Raw genomic sequence first — 27,074 nt, forward strand, 5'->3', positions numbered from 1 at the left:
CAATGGGCCTGGAGCTCTGAGTAACAACCAGTCAGTTGGGTTAGTTGACCTTTTCAAGGGCAAGCGTAAGAATAAGCAATCTGTTAGCCTAAGTGCAGCCATTTATCAATTCTCCTTCACTTACACCACAAGACCCTCTCTCTAAATAAGGTCACATTCTGAGTTACTACGGATTAGGACTACAGTACATTATTTTCTTGGGGGAAACAATTCAGCTCATAATGACATCCAACTTCAAGTCAAGGGTGAGTGCTTTGTGTCAAAAACTCTTCACTCACCAGACAACATTTTAAGTGCAAAGGTTTCTTTTAAAAAAATTATGTGTAATATTAGACAACATTATTTAAAGTTAATTAATTTTTATTTAAGGAATTTCACGTGTTGTGATTTTTTTCTCCAGTGCCCATCAAGTTCCTCCAAAGTCTGAGTCAAAATTTATCTTCAAGATAACACTTTTGAAAAGAACCTATACTTTTCTTTTATTTGAATATATTAGACATATAACATTGTGTAAATTTAAGATGTACAACATCTTGATTTGATCCAGTTAAATATTGTAATATGATTGCTATTTGAAAAAAATAAGAACTTACAAGCTGTATTGAGAACAATTTATATCAGTGAATGGAAGTTATATTTATTCTGCAATGCACGTGGAGAAGGGTTTTAAAAACACCTATAATAAAGAGGTTTCTGACAACGTTAAAGTAAATAAATAAATAATTAGTTGTCATATCAGTCAGCCCACAGTTCTTTTTGTTGGGCTTCTTTTATTTCCCTGAATATAGATATACTGATGACATACTTCAAAAGATTCCCCTGCCCTAAAAACATTGAGATCTAATTTCTTCAAACAATTTACTTTAGGGACCTCTAACTATGAATTAAGTTCATATCATATTCACTCCTAAGCTATCATACTTAAGAGTAGTACAGATTTTTAAGATATTGTCAACTCCTAAGATCAAAATAATAAATCATAATTTAGCACCTCTGTCTTGTAGGTCTTTTTGCTTTCTTTCCCCAGAGATCTAGTGCTTAGTTTTGTGAGTGAAGCTAACCACATCCTTACTCTATGAGGCATTCCCCATGGTGTGAGTCTACAGAAAACAGTACTTTCTTTTTTGGAGCTTCCTCCCACTTACCCCTGGTTAGCTGTTTGGAAGCAATATAGAATGATGGAGGAAGTTTATGCACAGAATAAATAGCATTGCATGACAATTCTTTTAAATGAGGTGATAACATGGTATCTAGGCTAAGGGAGACTGTTCTTTCCTGTCTTTCAAGAAAGAGGAAGCTACTTATGACAACCAAGACAATGCAAGATAATTTTTGAGTTTGTGATTCTTATTCTTCTTCACACAAACATGTATTTTAAACCTCAGAGTTCCACTCTTTCTCTATCAGAACACTGACTTAAACAAAAACATCATGGTGAGGTTGTACACTCAGTCATCTTTCAGCTTCTATAATCTTTATTACATAATCCTGGATAGAAATTTCATCATAATCTCTGTCTACAAGAGATATGGTGACAGTGACCATGGGAGCTCTATATTCAAAGCATGTCCAGAAGGTGTATTAAATAGAGTGTGTCTGGGGAGGTACCTAAGTTGGATCCAGTATACACCATTTTCATATTTTCCTTGTCTTTTCAAGAATTATTTATTTGGTGGGAGAGGCAATTAGGTTATGTATGTATATATGTATATATGTATTAATGTAGGTACTGAGGATTGAACCCAGGACCTTATTCATGCCAGGTACACACTATACTACTGAGCTATCCTCTCCTTACTTCCTTGTCTTGATAGAAGACTTCAACTAAAACTCCACCAATGGGAATCTACTGCTATATAAGCCTTGCAAGGGAAGAATCAAACTGTAGAATCTGTGATCAGTGATAAATTATTTGAGATGGATTAGCCTTGAAATTTACAGAATCTGAAAAAAACAGATGATGCAAATGTGTCCCTAGAGTTCATTCCCTTCCCACATGAAGAAATAGATAGCCTTTTTCTCAAGCTAAAATTTTCTAAAGTTCTTGGTACAATAAAATTAATACAAATTTAGTCATCTTAATAAAATTTAATTATTTATAAATAGAAATAGAAGTTACAAATAAACAAAAATATTCATATTGAATTTTCTACATGGATAAAAATACAATTAAGAAAATAAACTGAAGTGAGAAAGATTCTTAGGGATCATATAATTAGAGATTTCAGTGTTGATGGATGGTGACAAAAAGCGATATCCATTCCCTTGCATAAATTTTCATCCCAATATCTGTCTTTCTTGACTTATTCTTTTTTTCTGGACTGTATTAAAAGACAATAATTTATGTCTGTGATGTAACTATCTTCCAAAGTCTAAAAACCCTCTTCTGAATTATAACATTCTTTCTTTAATTTATGTTCAAATACCTAACCATCAGCTAAATGTACTCCTTACTTCTAGCTCACGTAAATATACCTACCTTAGTCCAGAACATCTATGCTACAATCATAATAACCTAATACTATAAACAAATTATTATAATGGGTGTAATTCAAGAGAAAATTTAATATTTCCTACAAATCTGAAGGGATTATTTTAAGAGCAAAATCTAGTTTTTAGAAAAATAAAATTATTATGAAGTCTACCTCAACTATCAGAAACTTCCTAAGGAAAAAAGACTCCTACAAAGTGGTGAAATTTTTCATCATATCCTATAACTGTTCTAGAAGAATCTAGGTAAACAAGATAAGAATTTGAAGTATAACCCCCCCCAAAGAATGGGTATTACCAAGATTATACATATCGTCCCTTAAAACATGAAGATTTTACAATTATTTGAACCTAGTGCTGCCTGCTGAGTTAAGAAAGACAACTAAGTTGAAGGCCCATGATCAGGCATGAGACCACAGTTTCCAGTAAATAAGCTGTTAGGGAGGAAAACCTGTCAGGCTGTGGCTATGAGCTTATAGAAGTGTAACTCTAAACAGAGAACACTGGAAGTCAATACAAAGAAGCGCATGGAAAATTGATCAAAACCACCGTGCTATTAGTCAGGATAGAGAGGCAAAGAATATAGAAGAGAACATCAAAGGCAGTGTGTCTTACAGGACTGTTTCTTCCTAGTGCTGTGTCTTCTTCTACATAAAACTGACTCAACACTAACCAGCATATGAGTTTACATTGCCTTTTTCCTAAAGAAACTAATTCTCATGCCTCTAGTTAGGGTTATAGTAACTCTACAATAAGAAGATATTCTCTAAGGCTTTCTTTTAGAGCAATCAAAACTATGGAAGAAAAGTTTGAAACTTCTATTCATCTTTTGTCATCTGAGATCACCTTTTTGCTCCACAATTTCCTCATGGCATTTTTCACTTCTGCATTTCTCAGAGTATATATCAGAGGTTTGATCAAAGGTGTTCCAAGTGTATAAAACACAGCTCTCATCTTATCCATGGAGAAGGTGGTTGCAGGGCGTGTGTATATAAACATACAAGGACCAGAGAACAGGATGACCATGATGATGTGGGAGATGCAGGTGGAGAGGGCTTTTCTCCTCCCATCAGCACTGTGGCTTCTCAGAGAATGCAGGATAACAACATAGGAGGCCATCAGCACAAGAAAGCTCCCTTGGCATATGGCCCCACTGTTGGACACCAGGAGTAGGTTGGTCACATAGGTGTCTGTACAGGCAAGTTTTAACAAAGGCTGCAGGTCACAAAAATAATGATCAATCACATTGGGACCACAGAAAGGTAAACTCAAGGCTAGAAAAATATGAGCTAAAGAATGCACACAGGCCCCCACCCAGGCCACAGCCACCAGCACAATACAGACCCTGTGGCTTATGATGGTCATGTAGTGAAGGGGCTTACAGACAGCCACATAGCAGTCAACGGCCATGAGGATAAGGATGAAGATCTCCAGGCAGCCAAAGAAATGGGATGAAAATACTTGGACTATATACATTCATTGAAAGAGATAGTGGCCTTCTTCAAAGGGCATCCACAATCATTCTAGGGGCTGTGGAAGTAGAGAAGCAGATATCAGATAAGGATAAGTGGAAAAGGAAGAGGTACATTGGACTCCCAAGTGCCTGGCTGGTCTTGATAGTAGTAATAATCAGAAAGTTACCCAACAGTGTCCCCAGACATAAAAGCAAAAAAAGTGACAAATACTATTTTCTTTCTAACGGGATCCTGGGTCAACCCAAGCAGAATGAACTCAGTCACATTATTATTCAGCTGCATGATTTCATGAGTGAGGAGATGGGATGACTGTGAAATGGATTATCTGCAAAATAATAATAATAATAATAATAATAATAATAATAATAATAATAAATAATAATAATTCATGATGTGATAATGATTTTACAGAATATTTTAAGCAAAATAAGTATTCCTCATCATGGACAATTTAATTGTAGTTTCTTAATAAGTCACTTCAATCCCTTGCTCCTTAATTTGTAATGACCACATCATAGGGGCTTTATGAGTCTCAAATGAGCTTGTGAGTGTTGCATTTCCTACAGCACTTTTCAAATACAACTCTTTGTGGCTTTTACATGATTCTGGTTAATTTTGCTAATTCAATGAATGTAAAGTTAATTTGGCTCAATTTTTTTAACTTTATTACTTTTCCACATTCAATATTCTAGGAACCATATTTGGATGTTGTATCAGTTGGCATTTTGGATATATCTGGCTGCCTCTGGAAGTTCATAATCTAAATGTAAAATCACAGCCCACTCCCATCCCATAAAAAATGTCTTCTTTATAGAGATATTTACATCATATATTTGATACACTTATTTATAGAAATGTATATTCTTATAAATATATATATGTCCCACTTCATTGCACACTCCTTCCCAGATATGACAGCTTAAAGGAGGAAGTACTAAAAATCTCTAAATAAAACACAAGTTACTTTTAAACACCCTTATGATATTTTAATATTTGACACACACTCGTGTAAGGAAGTGAATGTTTTTCAGTAGTTGATAATTACTAAAATATCCCCATTTTTATTTTTCTTTCTCCAATTTCTGAAACGCATCCTCTAAAAGATGCAAAGTTTTACAGGTTACATATAAATGAAAGGTAGGTATTATCACTTGAAAGTTCATACATTCACAATTCAAGTGTTTAGCTTAAGCATTTTAGATCTGAAGTTGTTAAGGTAGATGACACCAGGCAGTTTGTGTAGGACCAGATCATGTTCATAATGTCATGTAGAGTTTGTTTTATCCAGGTACCTGAAATCTCCACATACTTGTAACAGGGCAGAGTCAGAGAAGAAAGGAGATATAGTTTTAGGTCAGAAGGATAGTGGATGGTCAGTAACTGACATTTCAATTTGTTTTCTGTCCTGGAAAAATCAATGATTATGATTATCCAACTTTAAAACTTCACTTCATTCAATGAAGATTTTTAATTTATTTTTTCTTTTTTCAGATTTGAAAGGGATATTATCATTGGCTTCACTTCCAAGAACAAAATATTTCCCCTAGGTATTTCTTGTCAAGATGATGTTGAAAACAATTCAAATAAAAATATAAATGGAATATGACAAATTTAAATATAATTTGGAATACTTACCCCATTGTGTTTCACCTCAATCCCATCCATACCTTCATTGCATTGTCTTGAAAGTTGTAAGTGGTCAAAGCACAGACTATGATAGGCCAAATAGACACAAAATATATCTTTATTTTTTTTTCCTCTCACTTGGTAAATTTTCTTCCCTTCAGCAAAGTTGAAATATATCTTATGATCCTCCAAATCAAAAATACTCCCAGGAAAGTGTCTGAAGATGTTTTTTACTTTATAATTCCCAATTTAAAAAAAAAAATCTCTTTGGACCTTGTAATCTTTGGTAAAGATCTTAAATTTTCAGGGAACTTAGTATCTTAGTACAATAAGCTCATTCTTTTCTTATTCATTTGAGTCATCCATCATGTAGTACTTGTACTTGTACTTGTGAAAATACGGCCTGTGTTTGTGGTCATCCTTTTGTATGGCTTTTGGTTTGCATGTTACCAATCCCTTTAGACTGTCCATTTCTAGGACAACCTTATTTATAGATTAGGACATATATTTTTAAGATAAATTAAGAATCTTAAATGCATGCAGTTTCACTAACTTGTTAGTAACTGTGAATTTTCATCAAATATTCAGTCAATAGCTTAATCAATAGTCTCCATTGTTACTAAAGTGTAGTTTTATTTCTAGCTACTTTTAACTGTTTCAAAACTTCAGAATCCAACTGCTAAGAAATCTTCTGACAGCCTCCAGTGATTGATTTGTAATAAAGGAAATTCTCTCTTCTGTTCTTCAATGTCTTGTTTTATTGCATTTCTTATATTATTACATACTATGCCTAAGTTCAGTTGTGTGGGCTTTCCTTACCTTCTTTCTTAAAAGGAGAATTTTTGAAAACCACCTACTCTCAGGATATTATTCTCTTCAGTTCCAAACCTGATGGTCTGTGCAATGTAAGTGCTTTGGAAGTGTTTTTAAATTGAACTTTCTTATGAACTTACTCATAATAATTATCTGCTTGTTTTGGCACTATTCTGAATATAAAATACATTTACATTATTAACCTACTTTGATCATCCACATATTATGTATGGTGAACAGACAAACACGCCCACAATTTATAAATCCAGGGAAAAAAATGTGATAAATTTTAAATAACTTACCAAAACAGCTCTACAACATGGAGTAGAAGATCCTGTACTTTGCACAGCACCACATAGTGATGTAAGATTTGGGACTCTGACACACACAAGAATGCTCATCTTGAGTATTTAACACTTTTTACTGTATCCTAGACCCTTGAAGAATGCAAGAAGCACCCTGGCATTTTTTTCCCATCCTCTTCATATTTATACATGTTTTTGTGCATGCCTCTGTGTATGACCATATATCCATTTTTTTCAGCTTTTCCAGAAGTATATTAACAACTTTCACCAGTTCCTCAAAGGAATCTGACATAAAAAACCTATGTTGCAATGATCTGGACACAAAGCAGCCCTGGTAAAATGGCACATCTGCTAGTAATTACTATACTTATCTCAGCTTTTCCAACAAGGCTAGCCAGCTTAACAATGGCTAAGTTTGTCAAGACAATAATGAAGAGATAAGATGTTGAGTTGGGAGCCAACAGAGAAGAGCTGAAAGAAAACCACACAGAACAGCTGATGGGCAGATGAGGGTGGACTACAGGCTGTTAGGTGGGCCCTATACCCTAAAAACCTGTCTTATTACAAAAGCCACAGTGAGAAGCATTGCTGACCCTAGGACTCTCTTAAACTAGCCAACCCTCCCTGGTTGGATTACTCCACATTTCTATCTTTGGGAGAATCCCTATACTCATTTTATTTATACCAAAAAAAAGTACCTTTCTCTGTGGGAAGGTTAACAGATTGTCCCAAAATTCTTTATCCCTCAAAAGTCCACATTAAAGAATGATAAAAACTCCACCTCCACGTATATCACACACTACCTCTCAGCTTCATTATTTAGTTCTGAGCCACCACATTGTCGTTTTCTCTGAACTTTCAATCAAGAGTAGTTATTCAGCTTTTCAAACTAAATCTCAGATATGTGTCAACTGTAAATTATATTGTAAAATAGCATTTTAGAAACATGCAAAAAGTAACAATTTTAATCTGTGATATACAGCAGTCTATTTAAAGCTGTCTCTTTTATATAGAAAAGCTGGCGTTCTCCAGAAGGGAAGTCATAGTCTACTTTTTCCTATTTTTCTTCCTTAAAGAGAGTAGGAGCAATATAGTCACACCACAAACAGAAATATATGTTGAAATGATGTTAGATTATTCTGTAATGTGGCCTCTTTCAGTGCAAAGAGGTAAGCATTCTGCCACTCACCTGCTAGAACACTCTACATTGGTATCAAATCTTTCTATCCCTTTCTGAAAGCAATTTTCCCAAAGAATACTGAAAATTCTGCACTCTAAAGGGAATGTTTTAAGACAGAGTGATGTAAGACATTAGCATCCTAGAAAGTAGTATTCCCTGAAGTTTCCCTACCTTTGCTAATCAGAAACAACCCAGATGTTGTAATACATTCAATTTTTGGTTTGTCCACTCAGCCTGTAGAAAAGCAAGTTGGCCATCCTTGCATTCAGGAACTGAATACAGACAATCTTTTGGAGGTGTCAGGTCCCTCAGGCTGTCCAAAGTCATCACAGGAAAAGAGGAAAATACAAATGGAAGGCAGAGAGGATGACAGAGAACAGGAAGAAGGTAAAATCCTCTCTCTGGAGAAAGGAGAAGTGGATCACCAGGAAGCCTCTCTGCTCCCACCTGGTGCCCTAGATGCCCCTCTGTGCTTTATGAGACAAACCTCACCTCACCAGCTCTTGTAATTTAACTGCAAGTACATTCCAGGGATGACATCACAGTGCCTGAGACCAGATGTTCTATTCTGTGCCTATAACCATCCCTCACCAAGAAACCACAGGTCTGTAGTAAGTGGTCTGACATTAAAATGTCTACTGAATATTGAGTAGATAGCTCATTTTTTTCTAATTTATTTTCATTTGTTTTGCTAATTAATGTTAGTAAAAAAGACCTTCATTAAGATATACAACTTACTGATTTAGTTTACTCCACTGAGTATTGATTGAATACAATTTATATCCTAGGCTTTTTGCTTATCACTTTACATAAGTTATATTTTTAATTTACATAATTATTCCATGAGGTATGTATTAACAATGCCATTTCACATGAAAGAAAACTACAACTCAAGGAAGTCAAGCAGCCTGTCCAGTTTGCCAATTTAGTAAGTTCAATATGGTTATCTGTACTAAGGACACTTTTTTTTTTTTTTTCTAATTTAGCCTCTATCCACATATTTTCCTGACACCAGCTCAAATCAAAAACCAGGTTGTTCTAGAAACTGGTGGTAAGAAGAGAAATTTTTAATGGCTGGCAATATTATCTCAGGTTGAAAAGTTTAGAATTCATAATAAGACAATGAGGGCAGGTCGAAATTCAGGTAGTCTTGGAATATACAAATGAAGATGTTCAGTAGGCCATTGGATTTTGTTTTTAAATATGAATTTCAAGTTAGCACTATAGAGCTAGATTTGGGGATCATTATTTGCGAGTAGTAGTTTAAATCATGGGATCAGGTGAGGTCATCCAAATAAAACAGGTGGAGAGTTTGGCACCAACAAAATGTAGAGTTACATCAACATTTAAATAATCCCTGAAGACTCTTAAGAAGCATATTCAAAGAATCATGAATAAATCACAAAAGGACAGGGATCTGGAACCCAAAGGATTAGACTTTTAGGAAGAAGTGAGTGAAATTCTGCACAAGAGGGCCTCATGAGCACTAGTGTCTAAAATTCATATACATGCAAATCCTGATCAAAATGATCAATTACTGAAAAATTAAAAATAGGAATCTTTTATATAAGGATGAAAAACCAGGACAAAATTCCTATTTTGTTCCTCAAACTCTTAGCATATTATGTAGACTGTAAATATTCACCTAGAGTAGGAATTATGACTTTTTCCCCCACCATACCTACTATAGTACTTATGAAAAACTGTTTAGATTATCAATTGTTTACCTGCTAACTTATGAATCCATAAAACAGGTTAATGAAATTTTAAAAATTTGTTTGACACAACATTGTAAAATGATCATACTCAATAAAAAAAAGAAAAAAAAATTTGAGTAACAGCATATAATTACTTTTTCTGAAAAATTACCTTTGTCATGGCAAATGAGATTCTTTCTGAGCTACACTAAGTCTACTGATTTAGGACAGCAGGTAGAAGTGAGGTCAGGCCTTGGGACACAACACATACTCCTCCAGGAGTCTCTTTCACTGGTGTGCCTCAACAGCACTTAGAATCAGCAGAAATAGGACATTGAATCCCACCAAACATCAGATGGGACTTTGAAAATGTCATGCTGTTCCCATAATAGAGTATGACATTTTTCATGATGTAGTGTGGAATGTAGCATCAATAAGGAAGATGCATTCAATCCTTGCAGGACATTTGCTATTTTGCTAAAAAAAAAAAAATCTAAATACTTCTGCAGACATATCCTGCCTGCCTCATAAGAATATTAAAGATGAATTGTAAAAACTGTCTTAGTGGGCTCTGGTTGTTTTTTTGCCTGACAGGAGTCCAGTTTTCCTTCTTTGAGTTACTGAACCCTGATTTTCCACTGAGAATCTATAAACTCTCCATTTTCAGTGTATAGAAGTAAGAGTCGTGAGTGCTTCTCCCGAGGCTGGGAGTATGACTGCTGCATGGTTGATGAGAAGGTGTTTCCCCAGGTTGTAATGATGGATCAGGAACGTATTAACAAATGAGATGCAAACTAAATACTTTGGACTATTGAGGAAGTTTTTTTTTTTTATTTCCTAATAATTTCTCAAAGTATAGACTCAGAACTCCTGCCTAATCTTACTACAAATGGACAGAGCCTGATTGAAAATGGAGTCAACAAAAAAATAAGTAGATCCAACACACAGAAGAAACCCATTCTGATAGTAAATTTTCAACTCGAGAATTCAACCATTTCCAAACTATTATACCATCTTTTATTTTACTCATTTTATATTATTGCTTTTTTACATTTATGTAAATAATAAAGAAATCCCAGTAAACTTGCTAACATCTTAAGAATGAAAATATTACTAATAATTAAATCTATTTTAATCCCTTTCCTCTCTACCCCCACCTCACCCTAAAAGTAAGTGATATCTTGAATTTATCTTAAAATGTATATATATATATTCCCCCTGGCTTTGAATTTTAAAGAACTTAGCATCTTATATGCAAACTTCTAGGAGTGGCTTTATTTTTTCATTCAACACTATCTTACTAAGTTTTTCATTGGTTATTGAATATAGTTGTAGATTCCTTTTCACTGCTATGTTATACTCCATTGTGTGGTTATTTCAAAATGTGTTTATCTGTTATCCAACCAGTGGATATTTGACTACTATGAACAGTAAGTATGAACATTTTTAAACATGTCTTTAATGAGTGTAACTGATAGCTTGCAGGATGGGTTGCAGGTTGCATTACTAAACTTTGCAAAATAATATGATTTCAACAAGGGGCCCAGGAGATACAATAAATTATGTGCCAGAGAAGAGTACTGGAATATTTGTGAGTAGATCTAATAACCTTCACAGGAGTAGCAAAGAGTTAAGTGGAAGAATGTTCTATTTTTTTGTCATTTTAATTAAGACCATGGATAAAATTATAATATGCAAAGCAACCTGAGTTCATATTTTTTTAATGTCAGTTTAAAAATGTCAATTCTTAGGCACTTTAACGTTGTTATATTTGTATTACAAGATTCTGAACCCCAAAATAAACCAGTGTCCTGTGTAGGGAAGAGAGTTTCTTTGTGGTGGAAAGGCTTCCCCTTATTTATTAAATATTATTAAAATATGTGGTCTGTAAATTTAGATTTGAGGCATATGGTTTTGCTTCAATTAATGAGAAGCATATTTACAAAAACATTTCCAACTACTCCTACATACCTACATTGATTAAAGATGACTTGCAGAGTTTGGGGGAGGCATCGCAATGAAAGATCTTAGTGATATAAATTTATAATGACAGCATGATATTATAAATTTCTCTGACCCCTAGAATATGGTCTGAGCTCAGAAGCCTAGCCAAGTAGAATAAGATCTTCTGTTAGAAAAATGATGATGAGATGTATCATCTTTACTCTCCCATTTATTTGTAAAAGAGCTCTATTTATTAGATGAATTTCCAGGACCTTGGGTCCTAAGTGGACCTCATAACTTTTAATGGAAAACCCTGTCTACAAGTACTATAACCTATAAGAAATTTGTAATGTTGGTTGAAGAACTCAAAAAGATGTCCTAATTAAAGACAGGTTTATCTTTATTCTATTTCATAATTTAAAAATGCAATATGAAGTGATGGTCTGGAGATGGGTAATGGAACACTGAGGATTTTAAGAGCAGTGATACTATAATGATGGATGTACATCATTATACATTTGTCTAAACTCATGGAAGGTATAACATCAAGAAAGACCCCGAAGGGAAACTATGGACTTTGGGAAATTATTATGTGTACATATAAGTTTATGAACTGGAACAAATGTACCACGCTGGTGGGGGAAGTTGATAATGGATAAGGCTAAGCATGTATGGGGGGAGGGGGCATATGGGATATGTCTACCTTCCTCTCAATTTTCCTGTGAACCTAAAACTGCTCTATAAAATAAAATCTTTAAGAAAAATTAATCCAATATGATTTATTTGCTGATGCATAGACTTCTGTATGCAAATGCCAAGTGTTTTTCTAGGGTGTAATTTCTTGGGGTCTTGAGCTACACTGAGGCAATGACTATGATATATTCTTTGAGTCAATATTACTTACAGATGCCTTGAAACTCCAGCCCCTGCCTTTGGCTAATAAAGCAGGCCAGGAAAAAGTGCATTCCCTGAGGCATGTGGCAGACTGGTCATTCTCTCCTTCTAACCTGGTCTCATGGTCTCCAAGGCTGATGCAACATTATAATTATTCAGAATGCTTGGTGCCAAACCACTTCCACACTAATGGGCTCTTTTGTTTATGAACTCTCCAGTGATAACTTATTTTAGCAACCAGTGGTTTCTTGGTAAGAAGCTTCAGAGATGAACACTACTATTGAGCTTCTGAAAATGGCTCCCACTAGCAAGTCCCAATTCCCCCAACATAATGAAAGATTCTCTCAAGAGATTACATCACCTTGAATGATATCTCTGTCTCCTGTGCCCTGACCAGTCAAGAACTGTGACTGAGGACTCTTTCCTTTTTCCCCATCTGTGAGTTCATGCCAACTCTCTGCTTTTACACAAAGCATCTTTGTAAGATCACTCTTCACCCTCTCCCTGTCACTCAGAGCATGGGCACAGTACCACCATCACATTCAAGACTGGGTGTCCCTTTGAACTCACCATCATTTATATATATAACACATAAGGTTACCTTTTTAATGTGTAGACAATTGTTTCTCAAATTTGAATATCTTGCAGAAAACTTTTAAGTAGGGATGCTCTGAAGTTCAGCTTCAGCCTTGGTCTTCAGCCAACATTATTTATCAGCTTGAACTCCAGCATTTGAAAGGCTGAAATTGAAATGCCTACATCAGTGTCATTTGTGACATCTCTGCCTTTCAGGGATATGCCTGCATAGATTACTTCCACGTCCAATCTACATAATGGCATAATCACAGATTAGTCACAGCATTCAGATTTATTATTAACATATAAATATTTACTCTCAAATATTGGTGAACATTCTAGGTGTGACTTGGAGAGAACATGTTATTTGTTTTGTATTTTTTTCACTTTTGTTTTCTTTGGATGTGAAACATTAAACAAGTTGGCATTCTTATAATACCAATTATTATAATATTAACCTCATCTCCAAAACATGAACACAGACATGACAAACACAGCTACAACTGACAGTTCATCACTTGAGAGACAAGCACATAAAAGATCACAAAGCAAAAATGACTTTGCACAACTTTTTTCTTTCTTCATTTTTTCAAACCTAACACCTCATTGATAAAAAAAAATGGAATCTTATTATTTTTCTTGCCACAAACTAAGTAATAAAATTATCTGATAAGTCTTCCACAGTTCTGTAAATTTGGTGTGTGTGTGTGCATGCACACACACCTGCAAAATCCCTTAAAGTATATGAAATTTCTCTTTAAAAACTTTTACTTGTTGTTCACTTTGATCATTTTTATAGAGTGATGACCATTGGAGGGATTTTGGGGAATTCCTTTAATGACACATTGAATAAAGTTACTAGAATAAGGGCAGGAAGGAGGAAAAGAAGAAAGAAATACGATGGTTCAGGTTAAAAATACAGTCTTTAAAGGAGAGGAAAATGAGCTTTTCATGGAACCACCAGGGGATGCTGGATGCTTTAGCTTCTAGTGCCCATAAATATTTACAAAATGATCCTCCTACATTTCAGCAGGAACTGACCTAGAGTTCCCAAATACTAGAATATGACTGAAGGAACAATCGCCAAGATTTCTAGTCTTGCTTTGTGTTATCATAGAAGGCTGCTAGCACACTGGAGTCAGTAGAGAAGTCACTGTAATATCAGTGGTGCATGGTAAAGAGAACTCATTAGTGGTGTATGGTAAACATGTATAGTAAACATCACTTATCATGGGTGATCATCTGGAATCAGTTCTATGGGGATCCAGGCCTCTGGGAACATGGAATCAGAGCCTCCCCCAACATCCCATAATTAGTAAGAATCCATAATGAAATGTGTTCTTAAATTGGAGTTGACTTTGATTAGATTTGGAATCTTCATTAGTTTGCTCTTGTTTATTTTGGTTTTGGCTTTGGCAAACTCTAACCTCAGGGCCCGCAGTTTCTTGGAATGGAAGCAAATGCCATTCAGGATACATTTGGGCACTTCTGCTCTCAACCCAGTTGTCAAAGCCTGGACAAAAACCATGCCCATAGTTTGTCTATTTATTTTTCAATATGAACAAACTGGCATGGTTAAAAAGTATCTTATTACTTATTTTACTGGGGGACTGGTTAACATGCAGGTGAACTTGTGGAGAGCTGAGATGGTCAGGATGTTGGGTATCTTCAGGATGTCAGGCAAGATTAGTGATCTGAGAGGAAATAATTCCAGGAACTCACACAGGACCTGGACTAGTTTGGGCTTTGTACCCATAAGAATATAAAACTTCACAATTGAAAATACAGCAATAGAAACTATCCAAAATGAAAAACAAAGGAAAAGAAAACTGAAAAACAAGGACACAGAATACTTAGTTAGCTATGAAATTTTTTCAAACTGCCTAGCATATGAGTAATTGAAATCCTCAAAAAAATAGAACAAGAAAAGCAACAGAAAAATATTTTAAAAAATAATAGCCACATTTTTTCCAAATTTAATAAAAATTATGTAAGTCCACAGATCCAATAATCCAATAAACCTCGAGCACAAAAAATCTTGGAGAATGTTATAATAAAAAATGCATTATAATACATTGGTCAAAAGCAGTGATAAAGAGAAAATGTTAATAGCAACCAAAGAGGGGGAAAAAAAACTTATGTACAGTTTATGCCCAGAGGAATAAAGATAAAACTTACAGTAGACTTCTCACCAGAAATAATATAAGTCAAAAGACAGCGGAAAAACATCTTTGAAGTATTCAAACAAAAACTTGTCCACCTAAAATTCAATACTTATCAAAAATAGTTTTCAAAACAAAGGTTAAGTAAGGACTTTCAGATACTCAGAAGCCAGGCAGTTCATAAAAACCCAACTGCAGTACAGGGAAGGTTAAAGACGTCCTCCAGTCAGAAGAGAACACCAGATGGGAATCCAGGTCTGCTGAAAGCAACGAAAGCCCCCAAAGCGGTAAGTGTGTAAACACAAGTGATGAGATTTCTGTCAGAAAAAAGTCAACATTAACTCAATTTTTCTTCCTGCAAAATGTAATTTTTGTCTCAAATAAGTTTCCATTTAATGCTATTCTATCCATGTTCCCAATATTGAAACCCCAAATTTAAATAGCCCCTCTATATAGCCACAATTACCCTCCTAAATCCCCTGAAAGTTAAATGTGCTGGTCCCTATAAAACAGCCCCAAATCAGGCTAAAGTTTGAGTGTATCGTAATTTTTAAAGCCTCATGGAATATGAGAAATGTATCCAACAATACCCTCATATTTAAAGAATGGGGCATTTCTACACTGAAATAATCCCACTTCGTCAGATATCTGTCACTCTATAACCGTTCTGCCCTGTGAGGTTTGAAATGTCATCAAAAGGCAGAAGCTAAATGAGCCAGCCCTGCACTCCTGGAATTGTAACATGCTCTAGGTGGAAAATGAAACTGTGAGAGAAAAGTGACTTTAACAATTTATCCCATGAAAACTAATTTGAGCCACATTTGCAACTATAGGTAACACAAAGTAGAAGAAACTTCCTATTATAAGAAGAGTTAACTATAAATATTTGGGATAAAATCAGGAATAGATGATGCTCTAGAGACTATTTCCAGGGCAGTTGGAGCAGCTTTCTGCCAGATTCAAGATGTTTTGAAATCTGTTTGGAGAACTTGCCAAATGCACCATTTACAGAATTCTTAACTGAAGCACAACACTGTTCAGATCTCTCAGAGGAAAACAGAAACAAAGACTCTTAACCTGGAGGGAAAAGGAAAAGCGTATTACTAAAGAGTTGACAATACTTTTTTTTTTTTTTTTGAAGTGGGGAATTTGTCACATCTGTGGACCAATAAGCTAAGCTGATGCAATGATAAATATCAAGTCCTTTATCAGATAAATATCAAGTCCCCAGGAAGATCTTCTAAACAGGTAGGGAACATGCCAAACAAACCTATCCCTGCACAGATTAAGGGCAAACCCATATATGATAATTTCTGTAGCTCCAACACCCCTTTGGTTAACTTGGCCCTTAAGCTATCTTCCCACAAGTTGGCGCCCAAGTCAAATAGTAGGCTAAGCCCAGCTCCTTCAAACTTCACCTAGAAATTTTGTAGATTTGTCTTCAGAAAACGCTAATGGACTGTGTGAATTTTCAACCTACAATTGTGCTTCATCCTGTGGTCCCATTACTTTGGGACCACACTAACCAATCCCTCTTAAAATCGTGACCTAGATCTCAAGTGAGACTTTGATGCTATTAGACCATCACACTGCATTTCCACCATCCATTTACACTCTCATTGTTCTAAAGTGAATAAAGGGCTATTAGGACTGTTAGTGATACAGGACCATATCTGCTAGAGGAATATTTCCACGTTTTCCTCTCTCTTTAAAATCCCAATACTTTATTCTCTTTCCTCTATCCCAAACCAATGACATCACTTTCTACTTCAGAGATACCTTGAAACAATTAGTCTTTAAATATAGCCCTGTGTGAAAAGCTGATTTTTTTTTTCCTGTGAACAGCTGTAGTCTGCATTTTAAACTTGTATTTAGCAGTTTGTACTGGTTCTCTCGAGCTCCATTCCACCTACCTTCACTTTGGAATGCATTGGGATGCTAAAAGCCATGCTGCCGGCATGCCCTAGAGCTTGGTCTCTGGATGAGAATTAGATTTCTCCCATTGTATGCGCACCTAAGGGATCTGTAAGGTGATAACTGCAGAGACCGTCTTCTTTCAGCTTTTGGCAACAGACCCATGAACGAGACCTGGAGAAAATTAGTAATATATGTATACCCAGTGTTTCACAGCTGCTAAGTTACAGTTAAAGTGTTTCAATTCATATCTTTTAACTTCATTTAGTTCAGTGGCCTGTAGACTAAAATAGAGCTTTTTATGTTGTTGTGTAAATTTCTGTAGGTATTTTGTTAATCCAACTTCAGTGGCATCTTCAGTATTACAAATAATTTGACCAGAGAGCTAGAAAATTATGACAAAATTGTTGTAGTACTTCATCATCCATAACTTTTGGCAATTGTGTTTCTCCATGAAAATGCTATATTCTTGGCTACTCTTCATCATCTGCTAGTCATCTCCTACCTGGGAGATGGAAATACAACCAAAGGCAAGTCAAGGGTCAGCAGTGGAGAGGTATTAAAAAACTACCATTTAACCCAGAGCATAAGCAAGTATGTAAATAATATCAAACTGAAAAATGGGAGTCTGATAGAAATGTATCAAGAGCTTAGTGCGGGAGGAGTTAAAATAATCATGAATGAGACACCAATGTAAAAAACTGGCAACAGCAAATCAGGAGGTAATAGGACTCTAGGATGTAACAGAAGTCAGTATGACTACCTCAAGGTAGAGAATCTTGATAGGTTAGGAATTCTTTCAAGGAACCAAGTCTCGCTTTCTACTTATGTCATGCAATTGCTCAAGGATACCAGTCAGTATCCAATAACTACTGTAGCTTTAGAAAGAAATTTTCCAAAGCTTGAAAAAGAACAATGCGTGTTAAGAAGCATATGGCTCTGTTGGACGAGACCATGTGTGGCCATTCTGTAATTAAAATACAGATCATGGTGCAGAAATAAATGATTAAGTGGTTAATTCTGTGATCTAGATTTCTGCTTGTGGAGAGGCATGTTGATCTGGTCTCAGTTATGGGTGATTTTCTTTCTCCTGGGAGCACCATATTAAAGTAGGAAGGTGGAAATTCACTGGATTAAGGATTAGCACCTCCATCAGTGGGGAATCAACCACAAGGGGGCCGATTAGAATGATGCCAGCCCGTGCCTTGTCACAGCTGCTGGAACAGTCACTCTGACATCTTACAGCCCAGGTTCATCACCCAATGGAAAACATTACATTTATAATGAAGCTTCTAAGAAGCTGAAAGAAAACTATTTCTATTTGATCTAAGAATACACTCAATTAGGATTCAAGAAGGGACTTGAAATGTTACATAAACAACAGGCCAGCCAAGAAACAAACACCATACAGAGGGTTGGAGTACTCAGATTTATTACTCCAGTGGGTTTAGAGGGGCTTCTGCTCTGAAGCTCTGAGCCCCTCCAAGATGTGCACATGAGGTTTTATAGGGTTAATTACAAGTATGGGGCTATTAGCCAATAAGGCTCAAACAACAAAAAGCAAGGAACCAGTACACTGAAGCTTATCAATTCAGAGCAGATTACGTTACTGACACTTGTTGAGCTTGGATTTATGAGTTAGCTTGTTAGCCCAGTAAACTGACTCTAAACTTCAGATTTACAAGTTAGCCAGGCAGAACTTGGATCAGTAAACCGACACTTATCACACTTAGATTTGTGACTTAGCTCATTAGCCCAGCTGGGCTTTTCCTTAACAAAATTATTATGGTAAGCACTGTACTTGGATGTCTTTTAGCAATTATCCTTAATTGGAGAGAGTGGAAATCCTTTGATAAATCAGAAAGGTTATTTCTTCATTAAGATTATAAATACTTAAGACTTCTGTTTTCAATCTCTCTTTGAAATCAATGAAAATCCTATCTCTACAAATTTGACCAGAAAGAAATAATTGGATAACCTTTACTTCATTTACATTCGATATATCATTATATAGGGCAGCTTGCCACCCTCATGAGAAAAACCAAGCTGGAATAGTTTTTCCTGGCTCTTGGACTCTCTAATGTTACTTTACATGAATGAATATTCAGTTTGGTAAGATCTTAGGTTAGACTTCAGATGACTTTGGAATCTTTATTTGCCACAATCTGTCATTTTTAACCAACTGTTAAAACTAAGCTCTAGGAATCACTTTGTTATTTGGTGAAGTATTTAATTATCAGATGACCTTTATCCCAATTTCACTTCCCTATCTTTCTATCTATCTATCTCAAGCTCTGCTTCTCTCTTTCCCTTTCTCCTTCTCTCCCTCTCTCCCTCCCTCCTCTGCCCTCATTTTATGTCTCCACTTTCTCCCTATGAGTTTACATCTGTTTCCCACTCTCTATTTGTTTTCTTCCTCTTCTTTTTCCTACATCCCAAGACTTTTCTCTCTTTTCTTTCTTACTATTGATCTCTAATCTCTGGTTAAGAAAATAAAACAAAACAGAAAAACTAAATTATTACTTTTTCTACAATGTATTATATTTAGTCAGTAATAATGTTAGCTTGATGGCTTTAAGGATGGGTTGAAATTTTACATTTCTCTATGTATCAAAACATAAGTACTAAATTTAGTTGTAAGTAGATCTACCTATAAGAATGATGGTAGTGACAGCGACAATGATGATGATGGTGGCAGTGGTGATGACAGCGATGATAATGTTGGTTTCATGACATTAACCAGGGAAGTAACTTAGGAGCACCCTGGCAAACACTAATAAGTTACTGTGGACCTTAAATTTTTTTTAAATTACAAAATTATTGCCATATTCATTCTGAAAAATTCTATTTGAGTTAGCTGCACTCTATTAACTAGTCCTTAGGTTTACAAAAGAAGAAAAGTACTGGGAAGATATTTGTGTGAAGGAGTTGTTTTGAAGCCTTTCAGTGATAAATCTAGTTATTGAGTTAGAATGCTCACAGAGTTCTATAGGATACAGGTCCATTAATTACACGTAAAATTGACAATCCAGATGCAAGCACTAGGATCATGCAGCTGCTCAAGTGGTCACTGGAGAAAGTATACATGTATTTATATATACAGTATTTGTGTGTATATATAGATAGTGTCTGTCTGTCTGTCTGTCTGTCTATCTATCTATCTATCTATCTATCTATCTATCTATCTATAAATCTCAAGCAGAAATGAGAAAGCCAAGCCACAGGGTTCAATTTCAGAGTTCCTGGAATCCAAATCCAAGTTACACCATTCACTAACTCTATGACCTCAAGGAAGTGACACTTTCTATGACTAGCTAGTTACCACAGTTGTTATTTTGAAATGGGTATACTGATGAATCAAAAAAAAATTGTCACTCTCTTTTATCTATGAAACTAATTTAAATGTTTGTTGAATAACTTTTCTGAATTATTTTTGACTATACAATGCATTCTTATAAGGTTATAAAGATAAAAGAAAAATACTATAAAATACAACTACAATTTAAAATAAGAAATACTCTACTTCAACTGAAAAAATAAGTAACTGTGAAATTTAAAAAAGTAATAATAAACAGCAAAAAATAAAGAGTGGATATAAAAAAGAAAGACAATAATTTATAGAAAGAACAAAGTGTCTGATATAATATTGGTGGGGAAAACATTTTGAGAGGAGAATTTACCAATACCTGTTCAGGGTAAAGTGTTCATAGTCTTTGATTCTGCAATTCCATTGTAAAAAAAAATTACCTTACAAAAACTTATACAGATAGATAGACACACTAACATGAAATGATTGTCACTACAGCATTGTTAAAATAGCAGAAATTGAAATAAAATAAATCTTCATGAACTGACATGGAGTGGTGTCCATGGTAACTTTTTTTTTGTTAAAATGTACAGTGTATATATGTACCTGTTGTAAAATTTTATTATTAAATTGCATACATAAATATACAAATTCAATATTTATAGATACAAATATACAGCTGAAAGAATAAATTACAGAGGCAAAATAATCACATAGCTTGAAAGTGGTCCAGAATCAAAACTAGAGCTTGTGTATGTGAGTCAAGGCCCTTACTCTCCGGCCTTCACTGCACAGTGTCTCTCAGCCCCACCGCTGGGCCTTTGCCCATGTTCTCTCTGCTGGGAATAGCCCTAGTCCTCCTTTCTCTTAGACAAGATCTAGCTTTAAAACACTGTTTATTTAATAGTTTCTTGATTTACTTATTTACTTTACAATGATTTCCTTTGTAATTATTTAAAATTTACCAGCTCTGCCCTTATTTAAGGAAATGGATTACCTCTGGAAAATTTTCAAAATATTTGTTGTCTACTCAAGTAATGAGGGCAAAGTGAAGGAAGCAGACTATCAAATAAAAGAAAAGCATTTGTCATAACTGCTCCTGTCTTTTCTTGAACAGCCTTTGAAAAAGTAACTCCTTGCTGACCAGTGTGAAAGGACTTATCAGGAGTGCAGCTGATGCTGAGATTCAACACTGGACTGAAGCTCCAGGCACTGTTTCATTCTTGGTTTTGGCTAAAGCAGAGATTATCCAAAAGCAGCCAGTAAATGGCATCATTATGCCCGGTTGACAGAGAAACAGCAACTAGACTGTGATAACAGACCTGTTTTCAAACCTGGAGAAGAGGGGGCACCAGTATTACCAGTGCCCTTCAGCTCCTTTCAGTTTCCTGCTAGTCGATAAGATGTCTTGGGTTGTATTGATCCCACTGCTTCCTTACTAATTTATGAAGGACTCTGAGAAATATGAAAGGAGTGGCAATCCTTAAACATGCCTCTATGGAAATAAGAGAAACATGAAATCAACATGAAGCAGTCATACACAGAAAAAAAGTTTCATGAGTAAGTGGAACAAATATACAGGCTGGTGAGGGTGCAGGCACTGGGGGGAAAGGCATCATCTGGGAAGCCCAGCGATGGATTGGTTGGTAGAAAGGAGTGGACAGAGGCAGTAAGGAAGACTAGAACTTACAGACATAAGGATATCGTCAGGAAAAACATATGTAGGCTGCTTTCCAGAGTTTTCTCATATGCATTCCCTTCTTTGACCTTCTCAGCAGCTCTGTGAGGCAGGAGGTAGGTTCTAGGGAGCCTGAAAGCACAGTAGTTAGTGCTGTATGCTTTGGAATTAATCACATGCCTGCCAAGAAACTTTGGGGGTGCCATACATCTTCTCTAAGGCTCAGTAGCTGCTTCAGAAAATCCACACAACAATAATACTTATATCATTTGGCTGTTTGAGGTAATTAAATGAGGAAGAAAAAAAAAAAACCTGTGTAGATTCTTCTCAAACAATAAGCAATGCATACATGTTATCTATGGTTTCTCTTTGACTAATTGCACTGCTGAAGGAATTGAGGACTGGGGAGGCTGAGATTATGTACTAAGCCTGCCAGTGGCCTGGCTGTGATTTAGGGGTATGTTTGTTCTATCTGTATCCAGTGATGTTCCCTGGACACAGAAAGGCAGATGTGAAAAGAAGTGATGAGACTGGCAGGAAGTGAGTGGGATGACAGTGAAATAAATAAAGTAAGGAAAACAGAAATAAAGTTGAATAATTAAGGGATGGGGTTCTGGAGAGAAATGTTGAATGTCAGGTAGGAATCACTGTAAGTTCCAAGCAGATGGGGCATGAGTTAATACTTAGAGCCCTGGCTTCCTTTTTTTTTTTTTTTTTTAGCATGAAATGAATCACCTCTTTAAGGAAATCTTACCCAGAGGCATAAATAATGAATGTAATTAAGAGTTGAATGTTTGTGTATGAAGAGAACAGAGTTCCTTCTGTTGCTACTCAGCTAGGGAACCATCCTTACATGCAAGTGAGGAAACTAATAGACTAGGTTAGTGACATGATTTGGGATAAGACCCACTTCTCCCTTCCTGACTCCTGAGCCAGTGTTCCTTATGATGCACAAAGGCTTTTCTAAGAATAATCTCAGTTCTCGAGCTGGGACGGAGAGGAGAAGGTTAAGTAACATGAATAAAATTTTACTCCCATAGTCTACTGTGGACACTCTGCATTTTGTGTACGGGGTGGAGGTGGTGGTGGGGTTGTTGAATAGCATGGCTGACCTCTCATCACTCAGAGTGATACAGTCCAAAGATCAATGTAAAGCTACGCTATTTGCAAAATTCCTGAGATGAGGCAGCCCACCTCTGCTTAGAAATCTCACAAATAGAAAGTATGTTTTCATTGTAACTTTCTTCTAGGTTGCCATAGTAACTATCCTGAAACCCCACATAATCTTTTCTCTCTTCCAGGGGCAGAAAATAGCAGTTAAGCATTTGAGCTTTGTGATCAAAATGCCAGCTCTGTAGCACACTAGTTGTATAATCTTATGAAAGAGATTTAACTTGCCAAGACCTCGATTGTTCTTTAAAATCGGTGTAGTACCAGTGCCCACTTCATATGGTACCATGAAGTTTAAATGAGGTAATACCTGCATCATACTTGACACTGCTTGGCAGCACAGTTAGTGAGTCTAATTATTGAATTGTTGTCACTACTGTGTTCCAGAGTCCTTTGCTCCATGTAGAGAACAGAGAAACTGAAAGGAATGACCTGGATTGATTCAGGTTTGAGTCAATTACATTGTGACCTGGGTCTTTGCTGAATCATCATACTTTGTAATTTTCATCAATGGACACTTTATTAGTCAGAAATGATATTATCATTGGTTTTCAATGTATTTTGATCATTTCATGTTTAGGAGCATAGCACAAAATTATGAAAAATTGTCACATTGCTTGGAAAAGAACCCAGAAGAATAATCCACTTCATGTTTATTGAAGATAAAACAGGATAATACATTGTAACATACTTAGCATGGAGATTGGTAAATGATAAACTCACAGTGTAATTACTAGAGAAGCAATACTGATGTTTGAAGGCACTGATTCTAGAGTCAGAAAATGTGGCTCACTTTCCAGCCTCGCTACCCACTAGCTATGCAGCCCTCATCAAGTTTCCTGAACTCTCTGAGAAGCAGTTGCCTCATCTGTAAAAGAGTCAGTCTTAGGGTTATTCTAGTGCCTGGAGCAAAGTAGGTGCTTTAAAATGTTGGCTATAAATGATAACAATAAAAGGAGGAAAAATGTATTTCACATGGAAGCACCATTTAAAGAGAGAGAAGAAAAGGCCTGGGGAGATCCTAGCCTTAGTGAACTAGCTCTCTTTTAAGCTCTTTATTTAGCATGTTATTAAAGGACAAATGCTTAGATGGTGAATAAATGAAGAAGAAGAAAAAGAAGAAGAAGGAGGAGGAGGAGGAGGAGGAGGAGGGGGAGGAGGAAGAGAAGGAGAAGGAGAAGAAGAAGAAGAAGAAGAAGAAGAAGAAGAAGAAGAAGAAGAAGAAGAAGAAGAAGAAGAAGAAGAAGAAGAAGAAGAAGAAGAAAACATAAATTCCCCGAGATCCTGGAAATACATGAAGCCAAATAATCACTAATTATAAATGGTATGCTTCTTTTTCAGGTTTATAACTCTCAACTGGGGCTTATATCATCATCTGATACATGGAAAATCAAAACAATGTGACTGAATTCATCCTTTTGGGCATTACAAAGAATCCAGAGCTGAGGAAAATACTCTCTGCTGTGTTTCTAATCATGTATGTGTTCACCATCTTGGGAAACCTCCTCATTGTGGTAACCATGGTCACAGATCAGAGTCTGAGGTCCCCTATGTATTTTTTTCTTACCTCCTTGTCCCTCATGGATGCCACCTTCTCTTCTGTCATTGCCCACAAGATGATTGTGGACTCCCTCTCTGAGAGCACTGTCATCTCCCTCAAAGGCTGCATGACCCAGCTCTTTGCAGAGCACTTCTTTGGTGGAGTGGGATCATCCTTCTCATTGTCATGGCCTATGAACTCTACGTGGCCATCTGTAAGCTGCTGCACTACATGACCATCATGAAGTCTGGTTTGCTGCCTCTTGCTGGAAGGGGCCTGGCTGGAGGGATTTTTCCATGCAGTTATACAGCTTCTCTTCATCTTTCAAGTATCCTTCTGTGGCCCCAATGTCATAAACCACTTTATGTGTGATTTGTTTCCATTGTTGAAACTGGCCTGGATGGATGCCCACATCCTGAGCCTTTTGGTCATCCTCAAAAGTGGGGTGATGTGTGTGGCCATCTTCCTTATCCTCATCACTTCCTATGTGGTCATCCTCTGCTCCCTGAAGTCCTGCAGCTCTGAAGGGTGATGCAAAGCTCTTTCCACCTGTGGTTCCCACCTCATGGTGGTCGTCATGTCCTTTGTGCCATGCATTTTCTTGTATGTGAGGCCTGTGGCCACCTACCCCACAGACAAGGCAATGGTTGTATTCAATTCCATCATCACACCCACGTTAAATCCCTTGATCTACACCCTGAAGAATGCAGAGGTGAAAAATGCCATGAGAAAACTGTGGATGAAACAAGGAAATCCTTCGGTTGGCAAGTGATCACATGCTGAGCAAATCACGTATTTCCTGTAAGAAGAAGTCATTCTTTTTGAAAGATGTAAAAAGTAAAACTATTCTCCACCAACAGCCAGAGGGATCTCTTAAAAATATAAATGTGATTTATGATTTAGGGTGTTTAAAATGGAAGGATTATGGTACTCTACTGCTTCACATCCTTCCTTGGCCTCCCATTGCCCTTAGAACCTCCTGACTTGTCCTAGAATCTCCTAGTTAATCTCTCTGCTACCTGTAATTCTCCAACCACATCTTGAGTGCTTCCCCCACCCCTCACCATGTACCAGAAATGTTGGGTTTTTTTCCGTCTGCCCTTAGAGCTGATAAAGCCTTTTCTCACCTCAGGGCTGTTGCTTCTCTCTCTGAAAACAAGTCATCACCTACTCAAGTGGTTGTTTGTCTCTAGCTTCTGGTCCCAGGTTAAGAGATTGACATTCCCTCAGAGAGCATCCCGCCATGAGTCAAGTCAATGATTCTTCTACTCTTACCATTACTCTCTATGTCTACATCTTCTTTGTCTCATTAGTAACAATGACCAAAAGTTATTTGTGTATAATTATCATTGGATTTTTTTAATTTCTATCTCTGTCTAGATTGGACAACTACAAAAGAGGAAATTTTATTTATGCATGGCATTTGTTTTAGTTTTCAATAAATACCTGTTGAATGATTATAGAATACAAGAAGCCAAATAACCAAATTCAAATAGCCAAATTCAAGTGGTTATGTGGGAAAAAAGAAGGCAATCAATAAAATGAAAAATAAACAAAGGAAAACCAAAAGGCAGAAACTGGCCATAAGTACAGAGTTTGTGGAAATGGAAGGCTGTGTTTATTTCATGGAACATACTTCATATTGGATAGTCAGAGAAGGATTCTATTAGCAGGTAATGTTTCAGCTGACTTTGAACTCTGTTGAGGTTCTCTTAGGAAATGTTATGAAATATATTAATTAATAAGCTTAATACTGATGAGCACCAATAATTGACAAAACATGGTCAAAATGAAACAGCCATATGAGGATCAGTGGGATGAAGACTCTAGAGAGAAAAGACTCTAATGCAAGAAATACCATGGCATTTCCAAGGAACTATGAAATACCAGAATGGATGGGACACAATGATCCAGGCATGACGTGGCAAGGAGCAAGATCAGAAATGTACACAGGGCTTAGATCCTGTAATGCTGATATTTGTAGTCCTCCTTGAGCCCCCAGAGAGCATGAATGTTGTTGTCTCTTAAAAATGACCCAAAGACAAAAATGTTTTAGGAACACAGGATAACTCTAACTTTTGTGCTATAGAGGAGATGGGAAACATGGTGTGAAAAGCTTTTGTAGTTCGCTTCTAGTTGCCCTTTAATTTTCAATTATAGAAGAAACTTCACAATACACTTAAAAATACTTCAAAGTAAAGATTCATTTTAGTCCTAAATTTCTTTATTTCTTTTCCACCATAAAGACTAAATTCATGTTAGTGTAATGACTTGAGTCTTTAGAAAACCCTTAGGATGACCTT

The 27,074-nt window shown here is 36.2% G+C and overlaps 2 pseudogenes; one reads left to right on the forward strand and one right to left on the reverse strand.

Annotated features, from left to right (window-relative positions):
• Nucleotides 1-3,312: 3,312 nt before the first annotated feature.
• Nucleotides 3,313-4,277, reverse strand: LOC102523335 (annotated as a pseudogene).
• A 20,170-nt stretch (nucleotides 4,278-24,447) lies between these two features.
• LOC102504070 lies at nucleotides 24,448-25,543 on the forward strand (annotated as a pseudogene).
• Nucleotides 25,544-27,074: the final 1,531 nt, after the last annotated feature.

The sequence above is a fragment of the Camelus ferus genome, chromosome 36 (genome assembly GCF_009834535.1).
Source record: "Camelus ferus isolate YT-003-E chromosome 36, BCGSAC_Cfer_1.0, whole genome shotgun sequence".
NCBI classification, from domain to species: Eukaryota; Metazoa; Chordata; class Mammalia; order Artiodactyla; family Camelidae; genus Camelus; species Camelus ferus.